The sequence below is a fragment of the Musca autumnalis genome, unplaced genomic scaffold (assembly GCF_047663935.1).
Source record: "Musca autumnalis isolate F117 unplaced genomic scaffold, ASM4766393v1 scaffold_3, whole genome shotgun sequence".
NCBI classification, from domain to species: domain Eukaryota; kingdom Metazoa; phylum Arthropoda; class Insecta; order Diptera; family Muscidae; genus Musca; species Musca autumnalis.
Genome location: NW_027411866.1, coordinates 251,581,758 through 251,604,525, shown reverse-complemented (window position 1 = coordinate 251,604,525; position 22,768 = coordinate 251,581,758). Strand labels below are relative to the sequence as shown.

The 22,768-nt window shown below is 35.0% G+C and overlaps 1 long non-coding RNA gene across 2 annotated transcripts in view; it reads right to left on the bottom strand.

Annotated features, from left to right (window-relative positions):
- Positions 1-22,768, bottom strand: part of LOC141397384 (uncharacterized) — a 194,969-nt gene that overhangs the window by 25,014 nt on the left and 147,187 nt on the right. For both annotated transcript variants that reach the window (XR_012411389.1, XR_012411390.1), the window contains exon 3: positions 19,503-20,310. This is a non-coding gene — a long non-coding RNA (uncharacterized lncRNA). The remainder of the gene's footprint in view (positions 1-19,502; positions 20,311-22,768) is intronic.

The following is a 22,768-nucleotide window of genomic DNA, read 5'->3' as shown; positions in this document are numbered from 1 at the left end:
ATAGCCTAAACTCAAAATTACATATATGTATGTTCGGCCCTGTACATCTCTATGTTATACCCTAACTCAGATGAAATTTATCATATTCAATTTTGTTGGTCCAAACAGGAAATTTAATCATATTGATTATAATACGTTCAGGTGCCAACAGGGCAGGACAGGGTGTGCCATGTTTATTAGAATCAAAACTACTTTCGTCAATATTCATCTGCTACAATTCTCTTAGGATTGCATGCAACATCTAAATAAGTAGTTTTTCCATAAAAATACATTACCAGTTAGTGTTTAGTATTAAATTTAATTTTCTATTTTTTCCTACGAGGACATTTTCATTCGTAAAGAGAAAATATTCTTTTAGGTAAATGACACCTGGTGTACTTGTTCTACTGACCAATCAAGGACAATGTCGTTTGATGTCATATAAAACTTTATTCAGTCGGAATACATATTGTAGGTGCCTTCTCCTTATTTGAGTAAAGGTGATTCCTCTTCACATCAAGTGGCTAAAGTTTCCAAGAATGGCAAAAATACGAAAAAGACTCTGAAGAAATCGTTTCAAGGTGTTGTAGGTATGTGTATTTTTAATGTGAACTATAATAGGATGTATGTATACGTACATATAATTGATTTATTTATTTTAATAAAAACTTAACACTAATTCAATCCATGGCACAGTGTTTCCTGTCATTAGCAAAAAATAAAAAAGTGAATGTCAATTTTTTGGTACAACATACGGCAACCCTGAAAGCTATGACATGGACCTTTTTCAACATTTATTATTTTTGTTTCATTAGAACGCGTTAATCTTAAGAATAGTTCCAAAAGTCGAAACATTTGACTAACATTTTTTGTAGTGAGTACAACTTAAAATTTTCGTACAGGTTAATATATTCAAAATATTGCAAAACTGATACGTATTGCAAAATATTATATTGGATTTTAAAGAAGGAGATAATAGCTTAATTTTTGTTAGAAAAAAAATTGTGTTTCAACGTGTTGTAGAATTCCAGTTAGCTGTATGTTTTCGTGGTGTATTTTGTAATGCCAATTCGGTAATGAACTTAAAAGGTTTTAGTCATGTATCCCATCAGTGCCCAACTCGGGGATAATTTTCCAAAGTAAGTCATAGGTTCAAGATTATCCGGTATTAATATCTGCTGCCATCTAGTCGTAATGGTTTCTGTAACCAGCGTAGGGGGTAGCCATAGGGGTATTTAAACCTTTCGTACTATTTTCTCAGGAAGTATGGACATTCCCCCGAAAAAACGTGTACTGTGTACTGTACTGTAATGGAGGCAACGAATACAAATTTTTACAACAAAAACCAAAGCGATTGGCCTTCAAAGCCTTCACCTGCACTCTTCACAAATTTTGTGTGGGAAGTACTCGAAGGGGTGGACCTATATAGTCAATTTTCGAACCTGATCTATGTCCCGTAGAGATATTACGATACAAAGAGTATGGACCAAATCGGTTAGTAAATTCAAGAATTATCGTGCGCACAATTTTCCGAAAAGTTTCAAACTTTTGTGGGCGAGGTACCTGAAGAGGTACCGATAGAGTCCACATTGGAATCTCATTTATGTCTGGTAGAAATTTCACGATGTGTAAACTATGGAACAAATCGGTTATTACCTATAAGAGTGATCGTTCGCACAATTCTTCCGAACATTTTCGAACTTTTGTGGGGGAGGTACCTGAAGCAGTGTACCGATATGGTCCATCTTTGAACTTAACCTAAGTTTGGACAAAATATTATGAAGGCCACATATTGGACAAAATCGGCTCATTCGTTCGAGAGATATCGTGCGCACCAGCCAACCAGTCAAACGGACGGACAGACATTGCTAAATAGACTGTCTGAAACGTATTTAGTCCAAACATACTTGGGGTCTAAAAGCATTATTGCGATGAGACAGATTTTGCCCGTATGAAAGTGTAGATACCGTCGTTACCATAAATTGTGAAGGTATTAAAAATTTTATAAAACTGATATAAAGTTTGTGCATATTAAGACTAGATTTATGAAGAATTTACGAACTTATTGATATATGTTTACAATACATACATTTTATATATAATATAATGTAATAAAACCACATATTTATGGAAGTGCTTGTTAAAAAATGTTCACAAATGTTTAATTTTCGATACATTCCATTGTGCACCTACCAAGATATTTATAAAAGACATTGACTCTGGTAGGTAAGCTTTTGTTCTTATGTTACAAACACAAATTTCAAGCAAAAATCGTTGGATACGAACAAGCCCTACAAAGTGCCCTCGACAAAGTGTAAAACAAATGAAATCACAGGCATGGAACCAGACAAAAGCAACAACTACAAAATATTTGCAACAATGATATCTCACTTTCCATGGATTTTAATGAAAACAAAACCATCCTTAGGCAACGTAATTGGTTGTAATGCCAACATCTGCAAACGACAGTGTGTATTCTATTTAGCAGAATGAAATGGTGTGTGTTTCTAAGACTTAAAATCGTTATAATTGCCCGAAACGGTATATGTATAAAAAACAACATAACAATAGGATCTTAAAATAAGTCGGGCTCATCCCATCGTATACCTTGATATTTTATTTTTGCCGTTGTCTTTGATGCTTTTATCTTTAAGATTTTATTTTGGCACTTTGCCGTATCCTTGGGTTATTATACCCTACACCAAAATGTGGAAAGGGTATTATAAGTTTGTTTTTTCCAAAAATTCATATGACACTGCGAAATATATGTCGTAGACCCACTATGCGGTATACCAAAATTAATGTTTAAAAATTATAGTGGAATAAACACTTAAATGGAATACACGTTATTTTAATCACTAATAGACAAAAAATCATTCATTCCTGTTACCGGAGAGCTATAATTTCGTATACTTTCATATAACGTTGCTGTCGGAAAGGACAAATTAATACCTTATACTCGTTGCTAAACTTCTTTATAAAGATACTAAAATTTTCATTCATAAAAATGTACATTATAGGGAGTTTCGTTACTTTTTCTATCAATTTAAATATATAACCGTATAAGTTTGCATGCGATTTCGGTTGTTTTCGCTTGTTGACAATTTTTTTTCTTTTGCAAGTGTATCAAAAATATGTCAACAACATTTAAGGGTTGACAAAAACATAAATCAACAATTTGTTGTACCTCCGTGAAGTGCCTACCGCAACGCCTTCTTTAATTTGTGGGAATGTTTATTTAATAGTACAACGCCCCTAATAGAAAATTAATCTTTTAACACAGACATATTTCACAGAAATTTTCAAAACATTTAAATTCTTCTCGAAAATGCTCACACTATATACTTAAAAGAAAATTTAAAATGGCAGTCTTTTATGTGGATGTTGTTGTTTAGCACAATAAAAAATATATACATAGCTGTCATCAAATGCTGTATGTTTTTAACCCTAAAACAACAATGATTTCTTAAAGGTATCAGGTTAAATGGTTAAAAGCATGTTTATAAAGGACTAAAAATACAAATACTTATTTTGAGCATGTTATTGTAGTTGTTCATGAATAAATGTAATTTTTGTAGGAAGAAGAAGACGCATAAATGTGAGTGGAAAAATAATACAACGTAAAACAAATTTGCACTAAAGATGGGTAAAAAACGAATCCTACAAAAATTTTTGAAAATTGGATCAGATTTTGATGTAGCTATATAGAGTCGGTCCAAAATACCCAAAATCGGCCTATCGGAGCTATATCAAAATCCGAAGCGATTTTCAAAAATTTTTTGTAGGATTCGTTTTTTAGCCACAACAATGAACTGTTAAACTGTTCATCGATTAGACCATAATGATTTTAGAGTATTTTTTGAAAATGCACCTTAGGCCCCCATACAATTTACTACGAAACCAAAGATCGTCCGGGTGGCACGTCTTAACCTTTTCCGATCGTCATAAGATTTCATATATTAGATTTTTGCGTACCAATCAAAACATTTTTGTTTTTTGTCGGTCTAATGTATGTATTTTAGGAGGCAATATCAATATTATACCCTAGACAGACGGCAGCGTTAATTTGCATTAACTGCCTTAATTCAAATTAATTCGTGCATTATCCACATTCTTAATGCACAAAATCAAAGGAAATTTAAACTGAATTTAGCAATTTCAATATGGCAATGCTGTTGAAAATCAATTGTCTTTTGTCAAATTTCCATGTTTAAGAAAATAAAAATGGAAAGCAAATCAGCAATTTTCGCGTTTCTTCAAAATAAGTAGTGGTCTTTCGCGAGTAGAATAGCAGCTAATCGTTTTTCACGCCTTCTAACAAATCTCTTTTTCAAATTTTTATTTTCACAAAAAATTTCATTACCCACCATACCAATTCTATCGAAAATTATATCTTCCTCAAATGTTTTTTAAAGTTTTGCAATATTTTTATAATATTAAAAAGACTAAAAAATATCGCGAATAAATTAAATTTATTTTTGCTTCATCGTGGTGAAAAGATCAAAGGTAGAAAGTGTATTTGTTTCGCATATTTTGGCGAACTTTTGTAAAGCTTTATCAAATGGTCTGCTGGGTACAAACAAACAACACAAACAGCTTTTTCATAAATGCAGATACTATCGTCTGTCAGGGTGAAAAATTAATTCAAATTAGGACATTTTTAAGGCAAATTAACTCTGCCGTCTGTCTAGGGTATTAGACTCATATAAGTTTTGTTGCATAACCTTCAAAATAGTACTATTTTTCCAATTTTGTGCTGAAAACAGTTCCCGTGATCCAAAAAGTAGCAAAACTTGCACTTCTCTTTAAACAAAAATGGCGCTGAATGACGCTCTCTTCTGCTTTTTTTCTACCACACAAAGCTGATTGGCTGATACGTTGATTTTGACATTTCGACCAGATTGCTTGCAAATTTTGCCATTTTTCCGTTCCCATAGAAAAACTCTATGACAAAGAAAGTTTTGACAGTTTGCTCCTTGCTAGCTTTACAAATAAACAAGTACGGGAACGATAAATTTTGAAAAATTTTTGACAAATAACACTGTGACACACTGTGGAGATAAAAGTCCTTGGTGAGTATATTAAGAACCCAAATGGAAATTTTCTCCATAGGTCAAGTTTCTGAGATATCGCGTGATGATTTTTTTACATTTCCCTTATAATACTTGGGAAAATAGCTTCATATCTCTGTTTTTGTAGCTTCGTTTTGAGATTACATGCCTTCAGTCAAATCGATTGGCGAATAGTTTTGTAGAGCATTTCATTCTTATAACTCACTTCCTTTCATGCCCTTTTCGTTCTTTAAATCATGAACCGTAGTAAAAGTAGGTACCACAAAATGAGATTTTTCAAAATCCAAATATTCTACAAAAATATTGCCAGAAGATTTTAGGTACAGTTCTCATTGCCAACTAATCGATATTGTCCCGTTTTAGAGGTAATTTTTAACATTTACCCGGACTTGGTTCAGAATAAAACTATATTTTGTTCTTCTGTATATTCGTTATTGGTTATGTATTGGTATGTAGACATACCTATTGTTTATTGCCTATAAAGACATCTGGGGTACATCTGAAATGTTTACCATAAATAGCTCTCGTTATGCCGAACATGTTAATGACAAATCTTCTTGGAGGATAGATCTGGTTTTCTAAATTTGTAAGCCGGATATTCCAATATAAAACTCGGGTTTTGGAACGGTTTTAAGTAGCCGGTGAAAACAAATCGCTGATTGCAACTTTATTGGTTCCGACAAAAGAATAAAAAGAACCGTTTTCTTAAAATGTTTTTAAGGGAAAATATAACTGCGCGTGAATATGAAGATCAAAGTTTGGGGGGCGAAACATTCTTTTTGGTGATGAATGTCGATGAAGATAATATGATGAACCAGAAAGGGCAGTTCTATCATAGGTCAAACTTCGATTTGTTTTCACCGGTTACTTAAAACCGCTGATTGCTGATTGCAACTTTGTTGGTTCCGACAACAGAATAAAAAAACTGTTTTCTTAAAATGCTTTTAAGGGAAAATATAACTGCGCGTGAATATGAAGATCAAAGTTTGGGGGGCGAAAAATTCTTTTTGGTGATGGAAACTTCTATACCAAATTACAAAGCTCTATCTTAAAAATTGCGAGCTGTATCTTGATTTCAACAGACGGACGGACAGACGGACATGGTTATATCGACTTAGAATTTTACCCTGATCAGGAATATATATACTTTATAGGGTCTTGATGAATATTTCGATGTGTTACAAACGGAAATGACAAATTTAATTATACCCTCCATATTATGGTGGAGGGTATAATGACCCAAATGAACCAAAGTAGTTTGGTTGTACATGGATCTAACACTATAGAATTTTCGTATCAGAACGCTTGAATATTTTTCTGGTCAACTTTTATAGCCGAAAAACTTACAATGTCTCAATACCAAAACTACCTGAAGGAGCGTTACAATGCTTTTAGGATTTACTAGAGAGTTCTCAATTATTGTCTTAGTGTTGCGCCGAAAATCTCAATGGTTTGTCTGTTATATGCCAAAATATCCAAAAAACGTGGATAAAAAAAACTTCAAAATCGGGATGCTTTCCACAGTAGACATATGCTCTATTAGAGTTTTTTGCTCAGCACGATCCTGGGAATCAGAAACGCGACAAGCCCATTAAGGTTTTCAAACCGCCGCGGCCTTATGTCGGCCCATTCCTATAAGTACCCACTCCAAAAAAGTTCACTTTTGTGCTTCGAACCCGATATATTGGCCCTCAAATGTCCCAATATACAACGCTATAATCTCCATACTTCCGTCCGTGTGTCCGTCCGTCTGTCCATTATGAATTGTAATCAAAATCCAGTATTGCGATTCTCTAACTCATTTTTGAGTTACCGACAAAAATTTTTAAAATTAGAATGCTTATAATTTCGGTAATTAACGATGTTATTTGGCAAGTTAGCGACAAGTAAAAGTAGTCCTGAAGTTCTACCGATATTTGAATTCATTATCCATAATTTTGCTTTTTAGTGTTACCGATTTTTGTCCGCAATTCAAAAAATACGGTAGAGAATCGCACTACAGATCACAATTATGGACCGATAGATATAGGGTAGGGTTCAGATCAAAGTAAACACCTATTGATATCGGTAATGATCTTAAAACATTTAGAGGATCAAATGGACCAAAAACATAATTTTTATCCGATTTTGTTACTGCACTCTAGGTCGCAATAATAGTCCGATTGCACTCCTTTTATTATTTTGGCTTATCATTATAGAGAAAATTCCAGCTTTTCATTATTGCAAATCACGTGCAGCCTTAACTTATTAATTGTCCAATTTGTGTTTTTTACAAATATTGTAGAATGGGGTCCCTTCGCCATGTTTTTGTTCAAAATGTTCTCTAAGGCACACCTTTGAAGTTGTGTGAAATATTTTGTTCTGATGTTCTATGTCACTCTACATATGTGTCGATAATAATACTCGCAATAGCGAATTATTGCGGAGACCACAACATGAGCATAATATCGAAAACTGAACCCAAACGCTAAAGAGATTACGAATACACTCCGAAACATAGAAACATGATTTCACTGTGACATCTGATTACAAATTATGCCCATTTTAGCTTTATTTCATATTTTTACTTTATTCTTAAGACTCAAAGGCCTTAAACTCTATTTTATTACATTTATAGGGTTAGGGGAATTATTGAGCACAAAAATGACATTTTTCATCTGATAGATCACACCTTCAGCTACTTTTGGAATTTTTTGGTTGAAAAATATTGCACAGTGTTCCGACAAGTGGCCGCCTACGAAACACTGTTGTTACTAAAGCAGTTTGCGGTGCCCACTGTAGATCGAATACGAATAAACTGATCAACATATGTTTTTTTGTGGGATTATTAAGAACCTAATAATATTGTACTTAAGCGAAATGGAATTTAAAAATATCCATTTTTAGAAAAATCAAAGTCAATATTTTGATTTTAACTAAAAAAATTATAGCTTTTTCGTCATAAATCCATCAAAAAATTTGTTTAAAGTCTCTCTCTTAAGTACAAGCTTTTTATATGTATAATAATCCCACAAAAATATATAAAGGTCGAAGCATTCGTTTTTGAGCTACAGTGAGAACCGCAATCCAAAACGCCATTTTGGGAAAACCGCGTTTCAAATTTCGATGTTATATACAAAACATAATAAAATTTCTCTTTCTAACGCTCATATCTCAGCTAATTTTTGTCCTGTACTTTAAAATGAGTTAACAAAAAAATTTCGATTTTGTAAAATTTGTAAGTGGGCGTAATTCTTTAAATTAGATCAATTTTATCATTAAGATATCATAACAAAGAAAATTACATATGTTTTACTTTTAACATTTCTTAGAAAAGATAGCATGTCTTAATTTTTGTTAAGCGTTTAGGGTGTACTTTTGAACTGACATATTTGAAAACAAAAACAGAAGAGCAGAAAATACAAACACACAAAGTTTGCAGACATACATATGTGAGTTGACAACAATGCCTCTGCTACTACATAACCAACCTGTATGAGTACCTGTATTGTCAGCAAAACATGAATGTATGTTCTTGTCATGCCGCCCAACTTTCACCGTGAAAGTGTCGTCTCATTCTGTTAGCTGCTGTTGTGTTTGTTTTCTGATTACAGAGGAACAGAGAACAATATGCCATCTTGGCGGATTAGAAATGCTCAACAATGTGTTACAGTTACCTTACAATGATTATTGTGTTCTAGAAGCATATTTAAATATCAACAGAACAAAAATAGAGATAATGACGTTAAATGGAAACATGACAAATAATAGAGTGGTTAGTATGAATTCTATAATTTTAAGTATTATTTTTGTCCAAGTAACTGATAATCATTTATTAAGAAAAAATCCACATTAATTTTGCATGTTTTTGTATGTTACAGATGCAGAAGACTGCATTAATTTTTAAATAATAATTATTACTAAGAACCAGTCCCTTATAATAGAAACCCGATGGCACTTCTTGTGAATAATGACAATAACAATATAAATTCTTTGTAGTCGCAATATGTGAAGGCAATTTTCCAATTCAGTTGAAATTATACCACACACAAACGAGATGAGCACAACAACATCGAATGTCATGGCTACTTCATTTGTCAGAGCATTGGTATTTCATTTCCATATTGTTCATTTTCATTGTAAATTAGAAGGACCATAATGAAAATGCACACACTCTCATACGCAAAGAGTGACCAATATTTTGAAATAGCAAGCCACAAACCCACGCAGTACAAATACAAACACTTTTGCCTTTCCGTTCATTTCCAAGTCAAGCAAATGTTCATGCCATTCATGTCCTTGAACTAATTCACTGTAAGGTGTACTTAGAAGAATTTGTGGTTTGCTACGCAGTAGTCAGTCGTTCGTCAGTGTTGGAGCGCATTATACATTCTTGTAAAAGTGTTCTTTTGTTGTAGCGTTTCCACCAAGTATTTGTTGCATACAAGACCACTTGACAAGTTGCTATAGTCTGACGGTCGGCTAAGATCCATTACATTTATAGTTTACTCCTTGCGCTTGCTTGTGTGCAACTATGTCGTTTATAGTAACGTGCGTGTTCGTGAGTGTGTGTAAACGTGTTTACGTGCTACATTGAATGAACATGGGAAAATAGGACAGTAATGGCATTTTGTCATAATAGCCATACCCAAGGCATTTCAAAGAGATTGAATTTGTCGTTTTTTTGTCAGTGTTGATCTGGTAAATGTTTTACAGGTGAGAACATTTAAGAGAACTATACCCAGCAAAATGTTCGATGCCAAAGACGCTATTCAATCATGGGTGCAAGTGATGTGGCATGTCATATTTTTAGCATCTTCATCGATTAATTTAATATGAGCGTGGACCCCAAAAGGTGCTATTCATTTTTGGATCCAAAGCATGCCATTTTCAACAACGCTGTAGCAAGTCATTTTGACCAATGCTTTGACATGTAATTTTCACTAATGCTTGACATGTCATTTTCACCAGTGCTTTCACATGTCATTTTCACCAATGCTTTTACATGTCATTTCCACAAATGCTTTGACATATCATTTTCACCAACCCTTAGGCATGAAATGTTCACGTCTTGTTCGGAAAATGGAAAATATTGTATTGAAATATGATTTTCATGATGTTTTTATTAATACAAAGGAATTTATGAAATAGCTCTAATTTAATTATCATCAAAAAGTTTACATCCATAATTGCCGTTTGTTGTTGTAACAGTAGTTTATATGTTAATATTTCCGCTAATTTGACTCTGGGTCCATCAGATGTAAGAATGCGGTTATTTCGATGGCTTGTAACCACAAAGCTACATACTTAAGTTTGTTAGTAGGTTTGATAGGGCAGTTAAAAAGGTGCAGTGTGTCGTGCGGGCCTGTGCGGGCCCCTTGCCCTATAGGAATTTAGACGGCTGCACCATTTCGGACGTATTGATCCAAAACTACTCTGCTTTGTCCTGATAGCTGACGCTCCTCAGCTGCTATAGATGGTGGATGTTCTCCGAGGACCGCATTCACACGATAGTTGTTTACTGCATCTGCGACAGCATTCGTGTGAATGCTACTTAAACCTGCTTGAAAGGCTTGTTGATCTAGTGGTTCTCTCTTGTAACGTTGGCCTTCTCTTTCTAGATCATGAAGACATTCAACTCTATTGTTCTCAACTCTGCCGCCCAGGTGGTTAACAGAGTGGCCGTAGATTTATTGGCTGATATTTGTATATTCCTCGCGTGAAAAAAGGTGGTAAGATCAGAAAGAAAGGAGTTCAGACTTTCACAAATGTCATCAGGGAAGGCACCTGACGCCAACATCGTACAATCATCCGCATACTTTACGAGTTCAATGCCGTCTGCAGCGGTTGGAATTCAGGAGAGGTATAGGTTAAACAGTTCCGGCAATATTAACCCACCTTGGACAACGACTGCCGTCCACACATATAATTTATTATCCAACGTTTCAAACATGGCCGTAGCGTAGTGGGGGATATTCCGGAGCTTACATCATTTAAGTTGATCTTAGTCTTGAAGTCACTGCTTACTGTAGTTATCGTTCCCATCAGCAGCCATTTAGGTACTATTTAGAGCTTTCGGGCTATTATGTGAGGATTTATAGACTCACCCACGAAAAACATTAAATTTTTATAAACTGGGCTACAAAGACTACCTTCTGCAGATATTTTGATAAATCAAGCGCCACTATCACCGTTCTATCGCACGGCTTGCTCTGATTGAGTCCTCGACTAATATGTGTGGAGGTGGTCTACAGGGCAGTTGTTGTGCTGCTTGCGGATTCCATGCTATTGATCGGCAATTGGACAGTTATTTCTGATGCTGGGGAGGACTAAAGCCCCAAGGGTCTTTGCTACGGGCTACAAAAGCGATTCACCTTTACTGGCATCTTGGCAGGCTTCAGTAGCTGGTCTATTTCCCAGACTTCGGGAACGATGTGTGTGGCTAGCGACAGTTTGAGAACATAGGAAATGTATATTCTTTTGTTTTGTAGGATCTACAAATCGACTTGCTTTTAAGGTTCTTTAGAGCAGGGTAGTCTAGACCAGACAAGGAAACTTGGTATTAAAACCAAAGAGTGCAGTCGGACTATATTTTTAGCTCAATGATTGGAACTTCCTAGCTTAAAGGGTGTTTACACTAGCCATCAATGTCATATGACACGAAATGGAATATATCTGCCCACACAGACAATGTGGAGACGTAATTTCACTACATTTTTAATGGTGTGGACGCAAACAGTAAATGGCGTAATGAAAATCCCCAATATTGCACACATTAGCGATTGTACAACGATGGAAAATTTCAGGTCATATGACATTGATGGCTAGTGTAAACACACCTTTAATAAATCTTATATAGCTTTAAACTTTTTTAGATAAACAAAAGAAAATATACATGTGTATAAATAACACAAAATTCATCTCTATTGGATCGATGGAATGGGTTCAAATGCTGATGACAAGATAGGATCTTTCACGACTTCATTTGAACCACTGCAAAAGATCCAGTGAAATCATGGCATCTCGTAGAATTTTATAATATATCGTACTAAGGTTTTGTAGTGAAATATTGGTCTGTTCCAGAACGTCAAGAATCTACTAATTATACCCTACACCACTATGTGGAAAGGGTATTATAAGTTTGTTTTGGGGAAAATTCATGTAACACCGCGAAATATTCGTCGGAGACCCCCAATGTGGTATACCAATCTTCATATCTCGGCGAGATAAAGCGATTTTGAGATGTGTGTCCGTCCGTCCGTGTGTCCGTCTGTCCATTATAAATTGTAATCAAACTCCAGGCCGCAATTATGTACCGATCGTCACGAAATTTGGTATGGAGGTCGGTTTCACATCAGAATAGATCGCTATTTTAATTGGTGATGATCGTGAAATATTTAGCGAGTGAATTGGACCAAAAACATAATTTTTTTCCGATTTTGCACCTGCTCTGTAGGTCGCAATAATAGTCCGATCGCTTCGAAATTTCAAATAAGGTACGAGTATGTGACAAAGAGGAAGCTTGCAATTTGAGATGGCGATCAGATACAATTTAGAGGGTTAAATGGACCAGAACTTTTGTGTGGAAATTGTGAAAATTTTTAATAAACAGCTTATATCTTTGTTCCTGAAAGACACCTTCCCCCTCGTTAGTTATATTTGGAAGACGATCTCTTGACCTTTCAATTGATGTCAATTATGTTGATGTACGTTATCAGATAACGGAGTTACAGCCTTATATATCCAGTTTTTTGTTTGTAGTTTAATCATAAACCCGCTAGAGGTCGCAATTATAGCTCAATAGTCACGAAATTTTGCACGAGGTAAGAGTTTAGGTTGAAGAAAATGCCTATAATTTTGCATGATTATCTGATATTATTTAACGGTTGACATAGACCATTACTTTTGTATGAAAAATATACAAATTTTATTTTTGGACCCTATTTTCAGTCCTGGAGGGCATATACCGGCAAAGTAGCCTACATATGGAAAAATAAATACTGATCATTCCCCTGATGCAAATTGCAATAATGTGTCTGCTAGATAACGCACCTACTACCTGATATATAATGTGTTTTGTGCAGAGAACCACAATTTCCTCCCATGCTACAAATTGTCTCTATCATGACAGAGAAATTTTCAGTTCAGTTGTCAAATTGGATTTTTAGACAAATATTGCAACATGAGGCCGCCTCGCCACCTATTTTATTCCTCAGGATTTAGGGTAAAAGGGATACAAACAAAATACGACCAAAGATGTGTCGCATCGCAATATTGGTTTTAGACTCCAAGTATATTTAGAAGAAATGGCTAGTGCGCACGATAACTCTCGAATGGATCTACCGATTAGAAACAAATTATATACAATGTAACATTTTGCCTAAACTTTGTTTAAGTGCGAATGTAGGTGTACTTGTGTGAACGATAACTGGCGAAGTGAGCAATCGATTTGCTCCAAACTTTCCATATATTATTATTTCTTCCAGATATAGATCGGATAAGACTATATCGGTTCTTAGGGTACCTCCCACCCAAAATTCGGAAAAAGGAAATTTAAGAGTCCTCTAGAATCGTTTTGAATTTTGTTAAGCATATTTTACTTGCGCTGCAAATCCGCAAGTTAACTCTCAAGGGGATTTTCTGATTGGTCGAAACTTTACACATCGTATTATTTCATCCAGTCATGTGCCAGGTCGGAAAATGGACTATATCAGTCCGTCCTTCGAGTACCCCCCACACAAAATTTAGGAAAAGTGCAGTTTGAGGACCCGTATCGGATCTATTTGATTATTATTATTTTTATTTTTTTATTTTTTGTTGGCTTTGTATTGTTGGACTGCAAAATAATACTTGTTGTGTGTTTATTTCAGCTAAAGTCCATAATGTTTAACAGTGGGTAATGAAATTGATTACTACGAGCGGAGGCAGAGAAGACTATAGTTTCGGAAACAGCCAAACTTCCTCACCGCTGACTCCGTGTCGATATTTTTTTTTTTTTTTTTTTTTTTTTTAAAGAAGTTTCTTATTACGTTCCCTATTCTGGTCCCTTTCCGGGGTGAGTTATACTTCTTGAGATAATAGTCCAGAAGTTCCAAAAACCCCTGCCGGCTTCAACTAAAATTACATATCTGAAAAAATAATTCTCAAATATTTCCAAACCGTTAGCGCAGCTGACTTATACTACCTTCTTTGGTGTGGAATTGAACATGAGGGGGTAATCAATGTGAATTTTCCAATTTTCGAATATTTTTTAGAAATGTATAATTTATATATTTTCCGCAAACATCCAAGTAAGGACAAGGGAGGCTTTTCTTATATCAATGGATTCATATTAAGTTATTGATATGTCAACTAGATTTTATCGCCGAGTCCGAACGGCGTGTCCTAAGTTGCCACTTGTAGAGACGTTTTTTCATGGCTGAAATACTCAGGAAATATCTAAGGGGTATTTTGCCACCGTTGACAATTTGATGGGAATCGAACCCGGACATTCAGCGTGCAAGGTGGTTGCACATAGCTAATTCCTACAGGTTGTGGGGTAGGGTATCACATGGTCGGCCCTGTCCGACTATAGCCTATGCTTACTTGTTTTTACTATATTTATCGTAGTAAAAAATAGTAGCTTCTTGCAGGTTCTGGAACAAAGCATATGTCAACAGAAAGAATAATGGGTTTTGTACAGGATCTTTCGATTACAATTTGTTGTCCGGTTCATACAATTTGTTTGTCGACTATATGGCTGCTTTCGTAACCCTTAACGTTTACAGGTGTTTAAGAGCAAAGTTCATACGACTTTGTACAATAACATTAGCAGGCAGGGAGTCAATCATGAATGATGCTATTTTAAATGTATTTCTGGAAGAGGTCGTACAGGATCCACAAAGGGGAGAATACTAGTCTTTTCATACCGTAAGGTTTAGTGAGTCCATATGGAGACCCGTATGCGAGTGATCTTACCCAAAACCACGTTGCAGGGGAAAACGCTTCCACTAGTTATATTACAAACAAAAAGCCTTTTAAACATTTATAATAACAACATTTAGGCTAAAGAGTGTATAAACACATCGATCAACATGTGGTTTATCAAAATAATGGAAGTATATGTCAGATAATTTAGAGTCGGTTAAGCTTTATCCTAGCGTCTGTCTGGCTGGAGCCCAATACAAATCTCGAACAGATTAACCCATTCGGTCCAAAATTTGCATATTTCTGCGAACCTTGAATAAAGTTCGATGATGGTGAATACTTTTTCTAGTACCTCAATCACCAAAATTTTAAAATTATTTGCTAAAATCATACGCGTGAGCGGAACAACCAATTTGGTCAAAACTTTGAATCTCGTAATATTTTGTCGAAACTTAGTTTATGTTCCAAAATGGGTCGCTCCTTAGGGTAAATCCTTAAAAAAGGTTCAACATTTTTGTTAGGGTGTAGTTTAAGGTATGTACGAGAAATCTTTGGAATTAAGATCACACATATGTTAAGGCAAAACCGTAGGTCGGCGTTACCCAGTAAAATGTTCGATGACATATCATGAGTTGGGTCATGGGTGCAAGTGATCTGGCATGTCATCTTTTTGTCATTTTCACTCATTAATTTTATATGATCGTGACCCCCAAAAGATGACGTTCTTTTTTGGATCCTAAGCATGCCATTTTAACCAATGCGTTAACATGTCATTTCCACCAAAGCTTTGACATGTCATTTTAACCAATGCATTGACATGTCATTTTTACCAATGCGTTGGCATGAAATGTTCATGTCTTGTTCGGAAAATTAAAAATGATGTATTTCAATATGATTTTCATGACAAATAAAATTCTTTATTAATTCAAACGAATACATGAAATAATTACAATTAATTTATCAGCAAAAAACTTATATAAAAATTGCAATTTATCACCGTCACTATACCGCATCTTGCGAAATGTTTCTTTCTAATATCTTCCCAACCAGTTCAGATTTCGACATGGACTCCAACTGCACTCCTTCACGAATTTCTGGTTCGTGAATTATTTTCAATTTTATAACAAAATTTTGGAAATTTGTACTCTTTCATTTCGGGAAGAAATGATATCGCTACGTAGGGATCTACAAATCGATTTGATTTTTAGGGATCTCTAGAGAATCATATGTAACGAAAGGCGATGGGGGACTTTTTCAGGAAAATATCATTTATGCGTAAAGGTCTGAGTACAGGAGCTGCCTCGCCTGCTTGCTATTGATAAAAGAATAAAAAAGAAAAGGGCAACGGATCTATCGGATCCTTCACGATTTCGTTTGAACCAATGCAAAAGATGACATGAAATCACGTCATCCCACAGAACCTTCCAATTTTGCTTTGTAAGGAATAGCGCACACATAACTGTTCCAACCAATTTTATGTATTTTGAAAACCTGATCTTACTGCACTTTTGTGCGGGAAGTGAGTATATGAGAACATGGGGATATTCCGGACCTTATATCATTTAAGTTGATCTTAGTCTTGAAGTCACTGCTTACTGTAGTTATCTTCCCATCAGCAGCCATTGAGGGACTATTTAGAGCTCTCGGGCTAATATGTGAGGATTTATAGACTCACCCACGAAAAACATTAAATTTTTATAAACAGGGCTGCAAAGACTTCCTTCTGCAGATATTTCAAACGGATGCTCCTGCAGCCTTTGAATTCCATTATAGCCACGGCCACTTTTTCAATTTTAATCTCTTCTACAAAAACTACTGAACTAAATTTCCTCAAATTGTCATGGAATGTACAGGGATGGCCCCGGTGAATATAGACTACATATTTTGTTAAACTTAGGAAGGGGCGGGGTACTTCCCCTATACGCTATTTCTTTAAAAATGTTATATTTTTATAAATAAATATCAAATTTCGTTCGTTGGTAATGGCATCAGTTGAAAACAGCTGAAACGATTTGGATATTTTTTGTTTTGAAATTTTCGTTATAACCCAACTTAGGCTTTTATGCAAAGAACATTTCACCACGCCCATTTTCTTCAATTTTCAATCTTAATATTTTCTATAAAAACTACTGAATTGATTTTCCTGAAATTGTCAGGGAATGTACAGCGATGGCGCCAAGTGAAAATAGGCTACAGGATTAGTTTCGGAGGGGGCGGGATACTTCCCCTATACCCTATTTTTTTAAAAATGCTTTATTTAAAATAATTACGAATGTATCGGTTTGGAAATTAATTTGCGAGACAATTGTGGTTATGTCTCCGACCTTACCTACTTTTTAGGACTAAAAGATTTGACCACGCCCACTTCTTAAAATATGTTACATCTTCAAAACTAAAGAACCGATTTTCCTGAAATTTTCAGGAATGGCCCCCTGTGAAAATAGGATGCATATTTTTTTGAACCTAACCCCACTTAGGTTTTTATAGAAAGAAATTTTACCACGACCACTTTTCTCAATTTGATTTACTGCTACTACTGAAATACTGAACCTATTTTCCTGAAAGTGTCAAGGAATGTACCGGGATGACCTCCGAAAACAGGCTACATATTTTATTGAATTACAGAGGGGACGGGTTATCTCCGCTATGCAATATTTTTAAAAAGGGCTATATTTGTAAAAATGACGCATGTATCGGTTAAAAAAAATGTAGGATTAATAACAATCTAGGTACTTTTTGGGGGCCTAAAGACCTGGCCACGCCTTTTCTTAATATGTAATATCTCCAATACTACTGAACTCATTTCCATGAAATTTCCAGGAAAAGCTCAAGGTTTGCCGTTTTTATGCTTTTTTATGAATTTTGGAGGTGGTGAGGTACTTTATGATTATATCGGTTTGAGCATACATTTTGGGAGGTAATAGGGTTGCATGTACCCTAGGTACATATTTGGAGCCAAAATACCGGACAACGCCCACTTTTTAAACGCCCACTTGAAAACTGATGACCACACCCAATCTTTTCAATAATTTTTTTCCGCAACTACTGAACCTAATTTCATGCAATTTTCAGAAAATGTTCTAGAATGTCCCGTGGTCCAAAATGCTATACATTTGTAGGTAATTATCGGGGGCCTATTGTTTTATAATCGCTATATTTGCTAAAAATATGAGCGCATCGGCTTGCAAATTAATTTTCGAGACAACGGTGATTGCGCTGCGCCCCCGATCAAGAAAAAAACTATATATTTACAAATGTCCTCAAAGGGTGAAGCTCAACGATCCATCAGCCCTGAAAAACATACACATAAAAACAAAACGACTTAATTTTTATACCCTCAGCATTTATGCTAACGAGGATATATACACTTTCATACGGGTAAAATGTGCCTCATCGAAATAATGGATTTAGACCCCAAATATGTTTAGACGAAATGTGTTTCAGACAATTTGGAGTCGATTGAGCAATGTCCGTCCGTCTGTCTGTCTGGCTGGCTGGAGCGCACGATAGCTCTCTAACGGATCAACCGATTCGGTCCAAAATTTGGCTTTCATAATATTTTGTCCAAACATAGTTTAAGTTCGAAGAAGTTCGAAAATGTTCGGAAAATTTGTACTTACGATAACTCTTGAAGGAAGTAACCGATTTGGTCCATACTTTGCAAATCGCGAAAAGTCTACCAAACTTTGATAAAGTTTCAATATGGACTCAATCGGTCCACTCCTTCGGGTACCTCCCACACAAAATTTCAGATAAGTTCAGTTTAGGACCTGCTCTCGAATCTCGTTGGTTTTTGTTTTAGCAACTTGTATTCACTGCCCCCATACGACGGTACAAGTTTCATCAGGGGCGAGTTCATACTTCCTGAGAAAATAGCCTGAAAGTTGCACAAAACCCCTATGGCACCGTGTGAGATGGTTCGAGCGCAAGATAACTCTCGAACGGATCTGCTGATTGTGCCCAATATTTGGCCTTAGTAATATATTGTCCAAGCATAGTTTAAGTTCGAAGATAAGCCATATCGGTCCACTCCCCCAACAAAAGTTGAAAAATGTTCGCAAATATTGTTCGTACCTTAACTCTTGAAGGGAGTGGTCGAATTGGTCCATACTTTACACATCCTAATATATCTACCAAATATAGATCAGGTTCAAATACAGACTATATTTGTCCACTGCCTTAATTACTTCAAATTGTCCACCACTTATTAACCATTATTTAAATGAGACACATTAATTCTGTATACATTAGTATATGAACCCAATTCGACATTTTTTTATAGGTTAACTTTAAATATGTTACTTCAGTCTTTTTGAGTGAGAAGTTGAATGATCAATCTTTCGAAAAATGAATGTCCTACTATTAAATAAAATCACTTGCTTTAGACTTTATTTTAATTTTTCCCAGAAGTACTAAGCTTCCATATTCAATTACTTTTAGTTTACTCAGAAAACATTTGTTGAAAAAAGAAATGTTGTTTATTAAATTGCTAACAGGTCCACTTAAAAGAGGACAACACTTCATACGCATTGATGTGTATATCCGTGAACGAGCTTCTACACATACCAAGTATGACCAAAGCATTTCCGGGAAGACCGGTAAATCCAATAATACTAATGATGGCAGACACAATCATGGATACAACTCGTTCTTTTGGCCTCTAGTTCCATTTCGGCAGGAGTATCGGGAGTCAGGGTGGTATTCAGGCCATATACAGCTTATTCCAATGGCAAATGTGATATTGCTACATTCGTTTTGGCATATGCAATGGGCAATGATGATAATAATGTTTGCGCCTGTGGGGGTAATGTCTTTTGCTGTTGTTGTTGACACTGGTATGTTCGTGTGGATGCGCGGTTTGTTTGCAACTTTTCTCGGGAGATAACAAATCCAAATGAGAGCCATGCCAGCCGTTGTTTAACAAAGGGACATTACTCTCCCTACAATTCTCTCTCATTTATTTTGGACACCAATACTCGGGATTTTAAGCCTGGTTGGCTTTGATATTTTCTGCTCGGTATATGGCATTTTTTGTTATCGGTTTGTCTATTATAGGAGTCTAATTATTTTCTACTTGGTTAAGTGCTGTGTTCATTAACAGCATCAACTTGATTATATTGTGTTGTTTAGCAGTTTGTTTCATCAGCAACAAAGCTTTCAAGCTTTAACGGCTGGAATTGTTCTTTTTATTTCGTGAAATTTGTTATGCCTCATTTAAAGTTATTTCCTTTCCACTACTTCGTTTTCTAATGCTTTTGATTATTATTGTCATTTAATGTTGCGAATTTATGAGCATTTTCCGTCTCCGTTTTCTTTCAATGTAAACATTTCATATTAAAAACATGAAAATACCGTTGGATGTTTTGCCATGGAACTGTAATGAAAGAAGAAGAATGAAATTCTATCGTAAGTAATATTTAAAAACAGAGCAGAAGAACGTTTTTAATAAAGAAAAGATATGCTTAGTAAGCTACGTTAAAAACATCTCTACATGATAAAGTTAAGTAAAAAACATTATTTCATAATTTTATAAATACGTTTGAAGTGAAAGTTTAAAAAGGAGAAAATATTCTAAAACAAATATTTTCTCCTTCCTTTTTTGGTTGTGAATGTTTCTGCCAATTTCCTAGAGTGAATGTTACCGTTGAATATTAAATTACTTTTTAATTGGCACTTTAAAAAGGAAAACTTGTAGCTTTTGAAAGATTTCTTTTGATGCTTTATGTTTGTCTTATGTTCAACAGAAGACTGTGTCATCAAAGAACAACTTTTAGATGACCCACTGTGCCATCAAAGAACAAATTCTATATTACCCACTTAAGTGTGAACTACATGTATCATTCTATTTTCTGTTTGGGTATTTTGGGTCAAAATCTCCCTGTTTCCACATCAAGTTTTAAAAATCGATGAAAGTTATTGAAGATTTATTAGCCTCCTTTATGTGCCTCCTCTGGTATCTCACGTACAAATATTTTCTATTTTTCCTAATATAACAATAATTTGTTGGATGTCCAATAAAGACCTCATTAAACTCCTCTCTTCGATAACCTCCACTCGTGGTGTAGGAATTCAATGGAAAAATTTCAATGTTTTCTGCTATTCAAAATTGTGAAAACCGTGGATGGACACACAAAGTAAACATAAAGTTTCCATGTTTTTCTAGTATTGCTAAACTGCGTGTGTCAAAAACAATTTTCCTGGGTAACCTCAAGCCATTTACTGGAATTTGTTAAAAAGTCGATATAAAATTTGTTTCTTTTTCAAATGTATAAAGAACCGAAATAAGAAAATTGACTAATTATTGAGAACAAAGTTTACAGGAAGAAACAGCTGAAAGCCAATTGAATTATTAGCAGCAATACTTTAAATTTATATATATATATATATATATATATATATATATGGTAATTTTCAAAAATGTTTTACAATCGTTGAAGTTGAGGTTCACCATTTAATAAGTCGCGAACTGTCAATATATTTTATATAATATGAATATGTTTATATTAATTGAAGTGTTTTAGCCGGGGTCTCATAATATAGACTATAATAAATAAATTACGTGGAAGCTGTGTTGGTGGTAATATAAAAAAATGGGTAAAAATGTGTTGAAGGTAGCAAGTTTTTTTGTGTTTTTTCTTGATTTCTGGTAAAACCAGGGAAAATTCAGACCTGAGCTCAAAGAAAGAATTGAAGAATACCCCTTGGGAAATATGGTTGTAATGTATGACTTCTCGATATATACAGTGCATCCCCCTTAAATCGATGCTGACATTTTGAAGTTTTGAAATCGGGGTTTTTTGAATTTTTCTTATAATTAGAGGGCGCAACCAGATAATTAACTAAGCTATTTATTGGATTGTAGAACTCGTGATTCCACGTCGTTTGATGTATATCTCATGGGTGTGCTCCGTACAGCTCCCTAGTAATAGGAGTCCAAAGTCGAATTTTTGGTGCGTAATTTTTCTTTAAAAACCTATTTTTTGGCTTCAAAATTTACAGCTGTGATTCAGGTACCCTTGAACCCCGCTTGATTTTAGTTTTTTTCCGCGCCGGATTTAATGAGCCCTACCGCGATCGAATCCATCCACTAAAACCGCTGATATAGATACCCTGAAAATAGGAAAATAAGCACAATTTTATTTTGACTAATCCGCATACTAAACCGCGATTTCCCTTAAAATTTTTTACATAAATGGAATCCTTTATGCGCGATTATAATATTTGTCAAAAAGGTGTGTCATAAATTACAGAGATTCGGGAGTTGTATTCGTATTTAACCAAGAATAGAATCAGGTAGCACATCCGCGGTTCTTGACGAATCTGTATAAAATTTGTCTTGTTGACGTATTTTTAACAGGGGGTCACTAAAATCGGATGCGCCTTATAATTATATGAACATCGCGTCATTTTTACCCACATGAAGCATTTTGGTGTAGTAAGATGCAACTGATAGCACACTTTAGTCGCTGAATGAAACATGGAAAAATGCAAACATATTGACAGAGATGCACTCGCTCTATGCGAAAAGCACATGCGCCTCAACTGATTTTAACTATTTCGCGCGTTATACGGTTTTTAACTTTTACGTTTTTTCCTTTGATTGTAATGTCAATATCACTCTTTATTTCCTAATTCTAGTGCTTATCACACTAAGCAATTATACTTTCACGATGATAAGCTATTTTCCTTGAAGAGGTTTTAGCAAAATAATTCAGGTTTTGTTTGGAAATGTAGCGAAATAGTAGAATAACTCCCAAAAAATGTTCTCAAATTTTTCGTATTAAACGAAAAAATATATTCTTGAAATAATGTTCCAACAATAAACTTTTGTC